We start from the raw sequence: 11,737 nt of genomic DNA on the forward strand, positions 1-11,737 counted from the left end.
AAGCTTACAACATTCTCGTCTTCTGAACTGACATTCTCTGCCATCTCTGATTAGGAATCACGTTGAACAAAGACAGTAGAATCATTATCAGCGCGGGAACAAGCAAAGGGCATCACCTGAACAACTGAATAAAGCTCTAGGAAAACTTCAGCTCCTATGGAAACTCTAAACCTATGCACTCATTCAACAAATATGATTTGAGGGTCCACTGTGTGCCAGGCACTGGCTTAGGCACTGGACACACTGTGGTGAGTTAGGCTTGGACCTGGTCCCTTGAAGCTTAATATTACACCATTTACATACTACTCAAAGAGAGGGAAACTGGCGAGATCATATATAATCGTAGATTGGCACCTAGGGCCCAGATGTATAAATTACACAGGCAACTTTTGTAACACAAATATAAATCGTTTATTTCAATAATTACATCAATTGCTCGTGGAGGACCCAGTTTTGTTGTTTATTCAAATACAAAGTGAGTAGGCACTTTTGAACTTTTAGTCTCAATTGACGTGGTTATGTCTTTTTTTTTTTAAGACTTTATCCATTTATTTGACACAGAGAGAGAGAGACAGCCAGTGAGAGAGGGAACACAAGCAGGGGGGTGGGAGAGGAAGAAGTAGGCTCCCAGAGGAGGAGCCTGATGTGGGGCTCAATCCTAGAATGCTGGAATCACACCCTGAGCCAAAGGCAGACGCTTAACGACTGAGCCACCCAGGCTCCCCAGCATGATTATGTCTTAAGCCTATGTGTTGATGTTATGGAAAATAAATCAGTTACTATTTTGAGGGTGGGGTGGGGTGGACGGGGAAAGAAATACAAAGAAAAGAGAGGAGTGAGTCCCTGCAGAGTTCTGAGATGGGGAGAGAGTGATAAACCACAGGCATATGTGAGTGGTTGGGATGCAAAAATGGAAATACCGCATGGAAACGGGAGCTCTGGAAAAGCAGTGTATAGACTGAGTTCTGTGCAAAGTAAATGTCTTGAGCATTTATGCTGACTGTTGGTAGCACGAAGAAGTAAGTTGTTTGTGGTCACGTGGTGTTCTGTAAGTAAGGTTAACTTGGTCCCAGGTTCAAGTTGCAAGCTTGCAATTAGACCATGTTTCAAAAGTTTGCGTGAATCGGTTCTTTGGCACTGGAGCACAGTTTCTTGCAGAAGCAATGGGGTGAGTCTTCAGTGTGTAGCTGGGGCAAAGTTTGAGGGTGCTTACATTTGTGTGTGTCGTCCCTTACATGCGTCTCTTACGTGCCTCTCCAGTTCATTCCCACCACCACCTATCCCTGTGTTTTACTCAGGAGGACACTGAGACGCGCAGAATGAAAGTAAGTTGTCCAGGGTCAGCGAGCAAGCAGCAGAACAGAAGGCGAGCCACCATTTGCTGAGTGCATCTAGCTAGATAAACTGTTCCTCAAAATATGAACCAAAGGCCACCCATAGGAGACGCAGCAGGATGGGCAGAACACTCAGTTGAAGAACGCAATTGGAAACCCCCAATAGGATATTCAAATGCAGATTCCTGGGCTCCACCTACTGAATCAGATGCTGAAGGCCAGGGCCCCAGCAATCTCCAGGTTAACAAGATTCTCTGGTGATTGTTCTAAATGGGAAAATTTGAGAACTATGGAAAGGGTTTAGGGAAAAGCCACGAGATAGAGTAAATTTACACAAGGTTTTGGTTGGCTAATAGCATCCATTTTAAATGATGAAGATGATTAATTGCAAATCATTCCTAATGGATACAATTTCAGGTGTATTATTTACGTTATTCCCCCTGCTGGCATTGACAGTTTCTGTGTGGGGGAGACTTACTCTGAAGTCCACTTTCCAGCTTGTTTTCAACCTCCTTCCTTTCTTTCACTTCTGGACCCAGAGACTCTCTCAAACAGCAAAACTGGGTTTGGTGTCACTGTCAATCCCCTAAGAACTCCCAGTGATCGGGTAAGGAGAGTGTCAGGGCCAGCTGTGGCCCCCCCTCCTGGAAAGCAGGGTCACCTGTAAGTTGGGAGTTCTGGATTCCCTAGCCTTTGGGATATTCGTCCTCGTTTTCAGGCAACTCTATGATATTTTCCCCAGAATCTCCTGGATACAATGCACATTTGCATAAAGTCACTTTGGATGTGAAAACCTGAATGTTAATGGTCAGTAATCAAAGATAGATCAGGAAATATGCTATTACCACCGTGACAGCTACAGCAGGGAGACATGGTAAACCCAGGTTATATTTGAATGTTGTTTTGTGATAACGCAGATAAACAGAGTTCACACTAATGCAGAAACGGTTCCATCATCTGTGTGTGTGTGTGTGTGTGTGTGTGTGTGTGTCTAGACCTCTGCTTTCCCCAGTATCTCCCTCCACAACCCCACCTCCTGCCATCTCCCCTCAGTCCCACACATCAATTTTCTCTCTCATTTCTGTCTAGGGATTAAGTATTACTGACAAGGTTGGTGGGACTGAGTTAGCCACGATGAATCCAGATGCCAAGGCAACCTCCAAAAACCCATACAGGTCAGGGGCAAGAACTGGTACCTAAGGGTCAATGATTTGGCATTTTCCCAAGTCTGAAGTTCTAAGTGCTTTTCCAAATACTGCCTGAGAGCTTCCATTGCAGCAGGACCTCCATGCTCTGCCAGGCGGCTGTGCTCAGCACCTTGGGTGAAATGGCCCCTCCATGGTTTTTTTTTTTTTTTTAATATTTTATTTGTTTATTTGACAGAGAGAGACAGCCAGCGAGAGAGGGAACACAAGCAGGGGGAGTGGGAGAGGAAGAAGCAGGCTCTTAGTGGAGGAGCCTGATGGGGGGCTCGAACCCAGAATGCTAGGATCATGCCCTGAGCCAAAGGCAGATGCTTAACCACTGAGCTACCCAGGCGCCCCCCCACCCCGTGGTTTCTGACCAGGCATTAGCCCTTGGAGGGAATTCAGGTTCCCTGGGGGTGGTCTCAGGACCCCAGGCCCCTCGTAATCAATTCTACCTCCCCTCTCGGGTTCTTCTCTCCAAGGTTGTCTGCTGGCCTGATGCATCTGGACGCTGGCAGGAACTAAGCAGTCAAGACATAAAGGTAGGGTGGGAATTGTAGTTCTTTTAAAAATAAATGATATAGTGTAAGGGGGACCTTAAAGATAATTGGATTTAGCACTCTCTGTGCTCAAGTTGGAAAAAAAAAAAGAAGTAAGACTTTTCTAAATGCTGTTTATTACCAAATAACTCAAGTGTTGTTCAAGCAACAGACATTTTCCATAAAAGAACATTCCTTGACTGCAAAGAGCAGATTAGCACCCACAAACACATTTGGCTCTAAAGGTTTGTACCCATATAGAAGAAAATTTACTCCCTCTGGGGTTGAGGGGGAGGGGATCACTTAATAAAACCATCATTTATATTTAGAATGTACATTTACTCCACAGGCAAACCAGAGGACAGAGGTCATCTAAGGATGTGCTCAAGATAGAAGCCACTGTATTGCCAAGTTCCAGCGGTTCGCTCTCCATCTTTGGGGATAAGAGAGGACGAGTCATTTAGCGTCAATCTGGAATAGACCCAGAGCTAGATGGGCTCTTCCATATCTTGCTTGTCCTTTCGTTATAATTTGGACCCACAGTAATGATGCCTGTAGCTGATATTTATCAGTCTCACAGAAACACTGTCCTGGATCCTTTACTTGATGACTGGTTTTGTGTTCGCAGTAGCCCTGTGATGCAGATACCTATATTTTTTTCATTTCATAGATAAAGAAACTGAGGCACAGAAGTGCCGAGATCACACTGATGATACTCTGTTCATCTTTTGTTGCAGAGGGAATTATCTCAAAACTTAATGGCTTACAACCCCGTTAATTACTTCATTGTTATCTCTCATGGTTCCAGAGGCTGACTGCACTCAGCGAGGCGGTTCTCACTTCGGGGTTCACGCTTGGAGTTGCAGTCGGACAGTGGCTGTGGCTGGAGTCGTCTTGTTTGCTGTCATGTCTCCTCACTCGTGTGTCTGTTGGCTAGGACCCAGGATGGGGTCGTCATCAAGAACCCCACACGTGACCTCTCCACGTGGCCTGGACTTCCCCCATTACATCCCAGCTGGACTCTACATCCCTAGAGGACAGGTAAAAGCTGTATTGCCTTTAAAATGTTTTTTTTTTCAGTTAATTATAGACTTAATAGGAAGTTGAAATATAGAGTCCCCTGAACCCTTCTTTCAGCTTCTCCTAATAGTGTGGTCTTCTATAACTGTAGACCAATATCATAACCAAGAAATTTACATTTTCCCAAAGCTATTAAACAAATTATGAATTTATTCTGTTTTACCAGATTTTACCTGCAGTCATTTGTGTGTATGCATGTGCGTGTCTGTGTTCGGTGCAATTTGTTTCCATATTAAGATGTATATCATCATCAAAATCAACATAAAAAACGATTCCACAAAAGGACTCCTTCATGCTATCCCTTTAGAGTTTCTCCCACCTCTCCCCAGCCCTGTAGTTGTCCCCTGGCAACCCCTCAGTGGTTCTCCATCTCTATAGTTTTATCATTTTAAGAATGTTACATAAATGAGATTATATAGCTGTAACCTCTCGAGACGGGCTTGTTCACTACACCTCAAGCCCTTTAGATCCATCCAGCTGCGTGCACATCAATAGTTGGCTCCTTTTATTGCTGAGTAATAGTCCATGCCTGCCTTTTAAGACCTGGTCTTGGAAGTCACACAATTTCACTTCTATAATAATTACAGTCCTGTCCAGATTCAAGGGGAGCAGTGCACCCCCTCCCTGCCTTGATGAGAATAGCGTTGATATCCCCTTCTAAGAAAGAGCATGAGGGACAGGAGAGCTGTTGTGGCTACCTGGGAAAATACAACCCACCACAGATGTTTAAGTGGCAAAGGTAGAATTGAAACCCAGATAGTTTGACTCTAGAGCCCCTATTTTTAGGGTGACAACCTGTGTGTTCTTGCCACAACAACAGGAATGAAATCATTGCAAAGTTAGCTGAAAAATAGGGCTATAAATATTTCTTAAATACACATTATTTTATTTAATTTGGAGATAAACAGGAGAGGGTTGACAAATTCAGAATACACGCTCACTGGAGGAAAGTGCTGGGAAATATTTAGTTAAACAGCCTGGAGGTAAAAAAAACAGATGTTATCATTCCTTTTTCATTCTACAGAACTTCTGACCCCCTAGCTTTCTGTTTACTGGAACTACTCCATGAATGTTTACTCAGGAAGTAAATATAGTTAATTATCAGGAAGATCTCCATACTCACTGAAGTTGGAACACACTTTCACTCTACAGATTTCCTACACGGTCCTATCTTTGCTAGGTGGATTATCCAAGATGCTTTACTAACAGGAAAAAAGTCCTGGAACCACAGCATTGCTACTACCCCAAGTAAGTCAATCCTCCATCCACCATGGGGCCATCTCTAGCCCACAGGCACCTTCCATAGTGAATTGGAAAAAGACACCCCTTCTACTGGGCAGATACATGTCATGGCTTAGCCTCTGTTGCTCTGAAATAATAGAAAACATATGTGTTGGTCTCTGCCCCCAGTCTCGGCACAGAGCTCGTAAAACCCTTGTAATTTCATACTTGAAAAGAACACTAGGAGCAACTTTTGTTCTAATTCTGGTCTTTGATCCTGAATCCTGACATGGAGCTCCTAAATTCCCTGGAATTTCCAAGATGATAGGAATGTCTTTTGTTCTAACGAGACAACTTTGGCTGGGCTCCTGTATGGCGCTGGTGCCCAGAAAGACCAAGCCATGATCAGCAGCTTGAAACTTTCAGCTCCATCCCCCATTCTCTGGAGAGGGGCTGCAAATTGAGGTAATGGTCCATCAGACTTACCTGATAAAGCCTCCATAAAAATCCCCAAAGTATAGCATTCAGGAGCTTCTCGATTAGTGAACATGTGGAGGTTTGGAGAGAGTGGTAGTCTCAGAGACGTCATGGAAGGTCCCCGGCCCCCATAACCTACCTTATGCATCTCTTGCAGCTAGCTGTTCCTGAGTTAGAGGTAGTAAACTGGTAAGGTAGTAAATAAACCATTTTCCTGAGTTCTGTGAGCTACACTAGCAAATTAATTGAACTCAAGGAAGGGTTCGTGCATTTACAGCCAGTTGGTCAGAAGCACAAGTAGCAACCTGTGCCTGACATCTGGCATGGAAACAGTCTTCTGAGACTAGGCCTTTAGTCTATGAGATCTAACACCATTTCCAGGTAGATAGTATCAGACTTGAGTTAAATTTGTGGGACACCTGGTCAATGTATGCTGAGAACTGGAGAATTGCTTAGTGGTGTGGTGGGGGGTGGGGAGGATCCCTCATACTGGAGTTGCATTCACCAAAGCTCAACTCACAATCTTGGTAGCCCTGCCACTCAACCTTTTTTCCATTGGTTCCATAAACATTGGAATACCTACCATGAGACAAGAGCTTTGCCAGTTGCTAGAGGTCCAAGAGCATTCATACTGCCCATAAGGAGCTTGTAGACTCAAGAGAAGCAAGTCAAGTAAGCAGAGAACACGACATGATATTGTAAATACTGACAGACATGACCTGGAGGCCTCAGAGGGAAGCATAACCTGACTAGGGGTGTGGCAATGGCTCTCAGGGAATGCTTCCCAAACAGTGAGTCCCCTGAGCTGAATTTTGAAGTTTAAGTTCTGGCAAACAAGACTTAGCCAGGGGAATGGGGGTGAGGAGAGAGAATGGCAGGTAGTGGCCTGGGAAGTGGGCAGAGGTCACATAATGGGACTCAGAACCACTGTTCGCTCTACAGAAACTTTTGTACAGTTTTAGAAAACAGCCTCCCTGCCCCCTGAAATGCCATAGAAAAAGCACCGGTGTTAATTTTCTAGTGCTGCTGCAACAAATTACCACAAACATGGTGGCTTCAAAGAAGAGAAGTTAGGGGCGCCTGGGTGGCACAGCGGTTAAGCGTCTGCCTTCAGCTCAGGGCATGATCCCGGCGTTATAGGATCGAGCCCCACATCAGGCTCTTCCACTATGAGCCTGCTTCTTCCTCTCCCACTCCCCCTGCTTGTGTTCCCTCTCTCGCTGGCTGTCTCTATCTCTGTCGAATGAATAAATAAAATTTAAAAAAAAAAAAAGAGAAGAGAAGTTATTCTCATAGCTGGGAAAGCCAGAAGTCTCAAATCCCACCGTCAGCAGGACTGGTTCTCTCTGGAGGGTCTCAGGGAGAATCCCTTCCCTGCCTCCCTCTGATCTTCTGGTGCTTGCCAGCAATCCTTGGCTTCCCATGGCTTGTAGACTCATTGCTTCAATTTCCAACCCCATCTTTTTGTGAAGAAATACTTTCCTATGTTTCCTCTTCCCTGTCTATGTCTTTCTCTCTTCTTCTTCTTCTTCTTCTTCTTCTTCTTCTTCTTCTTCTTCTTTTTTTTAATATTTTATTTGTTTATCTGACAGAGAGAGAGAGAGAGCACAAGCAAGGGGAGGGGTAGAGGGAGAAGGGGAAGCAGACTCTTCTCTGAGCAGGGAGCCCAACGTGGGGCTTGATCCTAGGACACTGGGATCATGACCTGAGCCAAAGGCAGATGCTTAACTGACTGAGCCACCCATGTGTCCCATGTCTTTCTCTCTTCTTAAAAGAATACTTGTCACTGGATTTAGGGCCCACCCAGTTAATCTAGAATTATCCCATCACAAGATCCTTTACTTAATGCCATCTGCAAAGATCCTTTTGCCAAATAGGGTCACACACATGGATACCAGAAGTTAGGACTTGGACTTCTTTTGGGGGACCATGACTCAACCCACTACAACTCTGTTGGTGAATCATGTGGGACCTAGAGCAGGGCACTGTCTGTATATGGATCACAGTGGGCCTGGCCCTGCTAAGTTGAGCTCTGCCTACCTACCCACTAGGGGTAAGGGTGGGCCTAGGATGAAAATGCCAGTCTCTGTTATTCCAGGGCTTGTGTTCATCGCTCACTGCATCCATTTCTCACTCCAAAGACAAAAAGTACTCTTAAAAACAATCTGCAGAGCTTACCAACCTTTTACTCTAAGTTGGAACCCAGTCAGGAATGAGACTAAGCCTTGTTCAGAAATGATAACAGAGGGGCACCTGGGTGGCTCAGTCAGTTAGGCGTCCGACTTGGTTTTGGCTCAGGTCATGATCTCAGGGTCCTGAGATCTAGCCCCATATCAGTCTCCATGCTCAGTGCAGAGTCTGTTTGAGGCTTCTTTCTCTCCCTCTGCCCCTCGCCCCACTGAAGTTGGATTTAACCAAGCAAATAATAAGTTAGTGAATATGTAACTAGAAACTTAAGAAATGGGGACCTGAAAAGGAAGGAAAGCTAGAGAAAAACTCTTTTCACGAAATCCTTTAAATTTTTCCTCCAGTTCATGTGTACACTACTATGTTACAGTGGTTACAGTAGTGAGTTCATTCGCTCTAAACCCTGTAATGGAGAGGTTTACAGTAGAATATTTGTCATCTCTGTTATCCTTCTGAATGACCCTCTGTATAGAACTCCACTTTCAGACCATTGCCCAGAATAGTACATGGCTTTAGAATTAGCATCGAGTCAGAAGAAATCATGGACGCATTGAATGGACTGGGGTGCTATTTATTATTATACAGAAAGGGTGATTTAAGCACTATTCAGCACTCAAAACTTAGAACCTGTGTCCGGAAAATTACTTAGTTCATTCACTTACCAAAGTCCATGTCGAAGAACATTTATTCAATAAAATCTTTCATTTTATAACCAAGCAGTTTTATAACATCCCCAGAAATTGTGGTTTTAAAAAAAATTATGCTAAAAATTTGAGATGTGGCAATCTAGCAATCAAAAGGTTCTGAATCCTGTGTTTGAACCTTGAGCCAGATTTCAGGTGTAGGAAACGTCACAAGGGGTATATATTCTGCGTATTACAAACCCTCTGCCGAAGGGGCCAGAACTGTTCCCCATACTTAACTACAATGTTTTTACAACCAAACATGAATTTCCCATTAGGGGACAGATTACAAACTAGAGCTTCATGTTAGTTCAGATTAGATTATTAAAAACCACTTTCTCAGCTTCCAGAACTTCTCAGATTTTAAACTTGCTGAAGAGGCATTGTAGACATGTAGGTAATATTTCTTCTCTTCTTGAAGAAGATAATGATTACCTAGAGCTTATCCAACCATCGCAGACCCATCCTCCTCCACCATGTCGTCCCTCCGGCCCAGCCCCTGATAATGGACTAGGTCGTTTGAACTCTGGTTATCCTTTGACCACATCCTGAAGCCACGCAATCTGGGGTATGATTGGAACCAGTACCTACAACTCCAGATTTCCAAGCCTAAATTTATTCATTTCTTATAGATTAAAATTCCTGTAAGTAATTTTCATGCCTATCATTTTACCATTAAAAGTGGGAACTCATTTTTTTTAGGCATAGGACATAAAAGATTTTTTTAATACATGGAAAGACATAGCATATTTGCACATGGTAAGTCGATATTACAAATATGCCAAGCCTTCACAAATTTAATAGTGGAATGCATTTTTCAATCAAAAACCAAAGGAGATTGGAGAGAAAATTTGAAAAAGCAATTAAAGTCTGCTGGGAAGAAAAACATGCAAGAACCGTCAAGAAAATTTGGTAAAAGAATAACGAAGAAATAGCATTAATAGTTATTAAATAGTCAATCAACAATGAGGTATTAGTGTAAGAATAGAGATTCATTCATTTTGTCATCCATTATTTCAATAGGATCTTTTAAGAACCTATTCTGTGCCAAGCCCTAGAGAAACAGCAAGAAACAAGATGGGCAGGGTCCCCTTCTCATGAAGCACATATTCTAGCAGGGGAACCAAATGTGAAAAGCCAGTCGCCATGGTACTTGATAAAAATGAAGCAGGGAGTGAGCGTGGTGGCTATTTCATGTCAGGTGCTCAGGGAAGCTTCAGTGGATTCATGCAAAAAGCCAAGAAGCCAACCCCAATATGTAAAAGAATTTGGCATTTAGTAAGATAGCATTTCTGACATGTTTTTTAAAAATTAAAAATGGAATAAAGCAGCTTTAAGCTAAAATTTAAGCCGTGTAATTAAAAAAATATATCTGAAAGAATATATTGCGATGAGTCTATTTAAATAGTCCCCTTTGAGACAGCACCCTGATACTCAGACAGGGCCGTCATCACACACAGATGTAGGCAAATCCTTGTAGAACTTCCTTTGGAGTCTGTTGATAAGTCTTGCATAGCATTTCCAGAGTAATAATTTAGAAAATTATTCAGAATTTACTCCCAACTTCATTTCCTAAACTCAAACCTCCCAAAGAACCTAGATTTTTTTTTTTTTTAAGAGAGAGGGAGAGAGGAGGTTTGGGGGGCACGGGGAGAGGAAGAGAGTGAATCTTTTTTTTTTTTTAAGATTTTATGTATTTATGAGCGAGAAAGAGAGAGGAGGAGAAGAGGGAGAGGGACAAGCAGACTCATGCTGAGAGTGGAGCCCCACATGGGGCTCAATCCCAGGACCCTGAGATTGTGACCTGAGCAGAGAGAGTTGGACCCTCAACTGACTGAGCCACCCAGGTGCCCTGAGAGAGAGAATCGTAAGCAGGCTCCACACCCAGCAAGGAGCCTGATGCAGGGCTCGATCTCACGACTCTGAGATCATGACCAGAGCTGAAATCAAGAGTCAGATGGTTAACCGGTATGCCACCCAGATGCCCTCAGAGGGTAGACATTGATGTGGGCTGAGGTTATTTGTTACCAGTGCCAAGGTTTTTAGTTTGATGAAAACAATCCTTTTTGTGTACTAGGGGTCAAAGTTACCTCATGGCCAATCTTAAGGTCTAAACTTCATCTTTTCAGAGATGTCAAGTGTCAAATACATTTTCCCCTATTCAAATGATAAAAGAAAAGCATTTTGTTGGTCAAAATTTACTCCATTAAAAAAATAATAAAACTCTTTATTTTTCTGGCCCTTACCTATTTCATTTTGTCCTTTATCTGTTCTGTAACATTAAGGAGTTTGAGTTCACAGGCATGGAAGGCATTTGGACAATGTCCTTATCCTTCCAAAGAAAGAAGGTTTTAAAGGGCACAAGATTTTCTTTGATATACCTTTTCCATAATTTCTACAATGTTCCAACAGATGTGCATTAATACCATAACTAGAAAATAAGATCGTAAAAACAGGGGTGCCTGGGTGGCTCAGTCAATGAAGTGTCTGACTCTTAGTTTTGGCTCAGGTCATAATCTCAGGGTCATGAGATCCAGCCCTGCATCGAGCTCCATGCTCAGCGTGCAATCTGCTTGAGTCCTCTGCCTCTCCCTCTCCCTCTGCCTCTCCCCCTGCTCACTCTCTCTCTAAAATCAATAAACAAATAAAAACTTTGGGAAAAAAAAGAAAGAAAAGAAGATAGTAAAAACAGAACACTCCAAATATCTTGCTATTAGTAATCAATTGCCATAGGATGCCAAATCCTTTTTCACGTCATTTCAATAACAGCCCCATACGCCAAAGCGTATTTACCAGTCCACATGCCTCATGACTCAGGAAAGATGATCTCTACCAATAGTTTTCAGGCAGCAGAAAGCACAGACCCTCCCAAAATAAAGAGGTAAACTCATAGCTGTTTGATAGTACACTTCCAAACCAGAATGCCGAATTTCTTCTAAGTCCCTTTGGGATTCTTGGAGCATATCTAAGGTGATGTTATTACAGCCTCTACTACCATTTATATCGGGGGGCAGTTTATTGCCAACTCC

This window comes from Ursus maritimus, unplaced genomic scaffold, assembly GCF_017311325.1.
Source record: "Ursus maritimus isolate PB19 unplaced genomic scaffold, ASM1731132v1 scaffold_1, whole genome shotgun sequence".
NCBI lineage: Eukaryota > Metazoa > Chordata > Mammalia > Carnivora > Ursidae > Ursus > Ursus maritimus.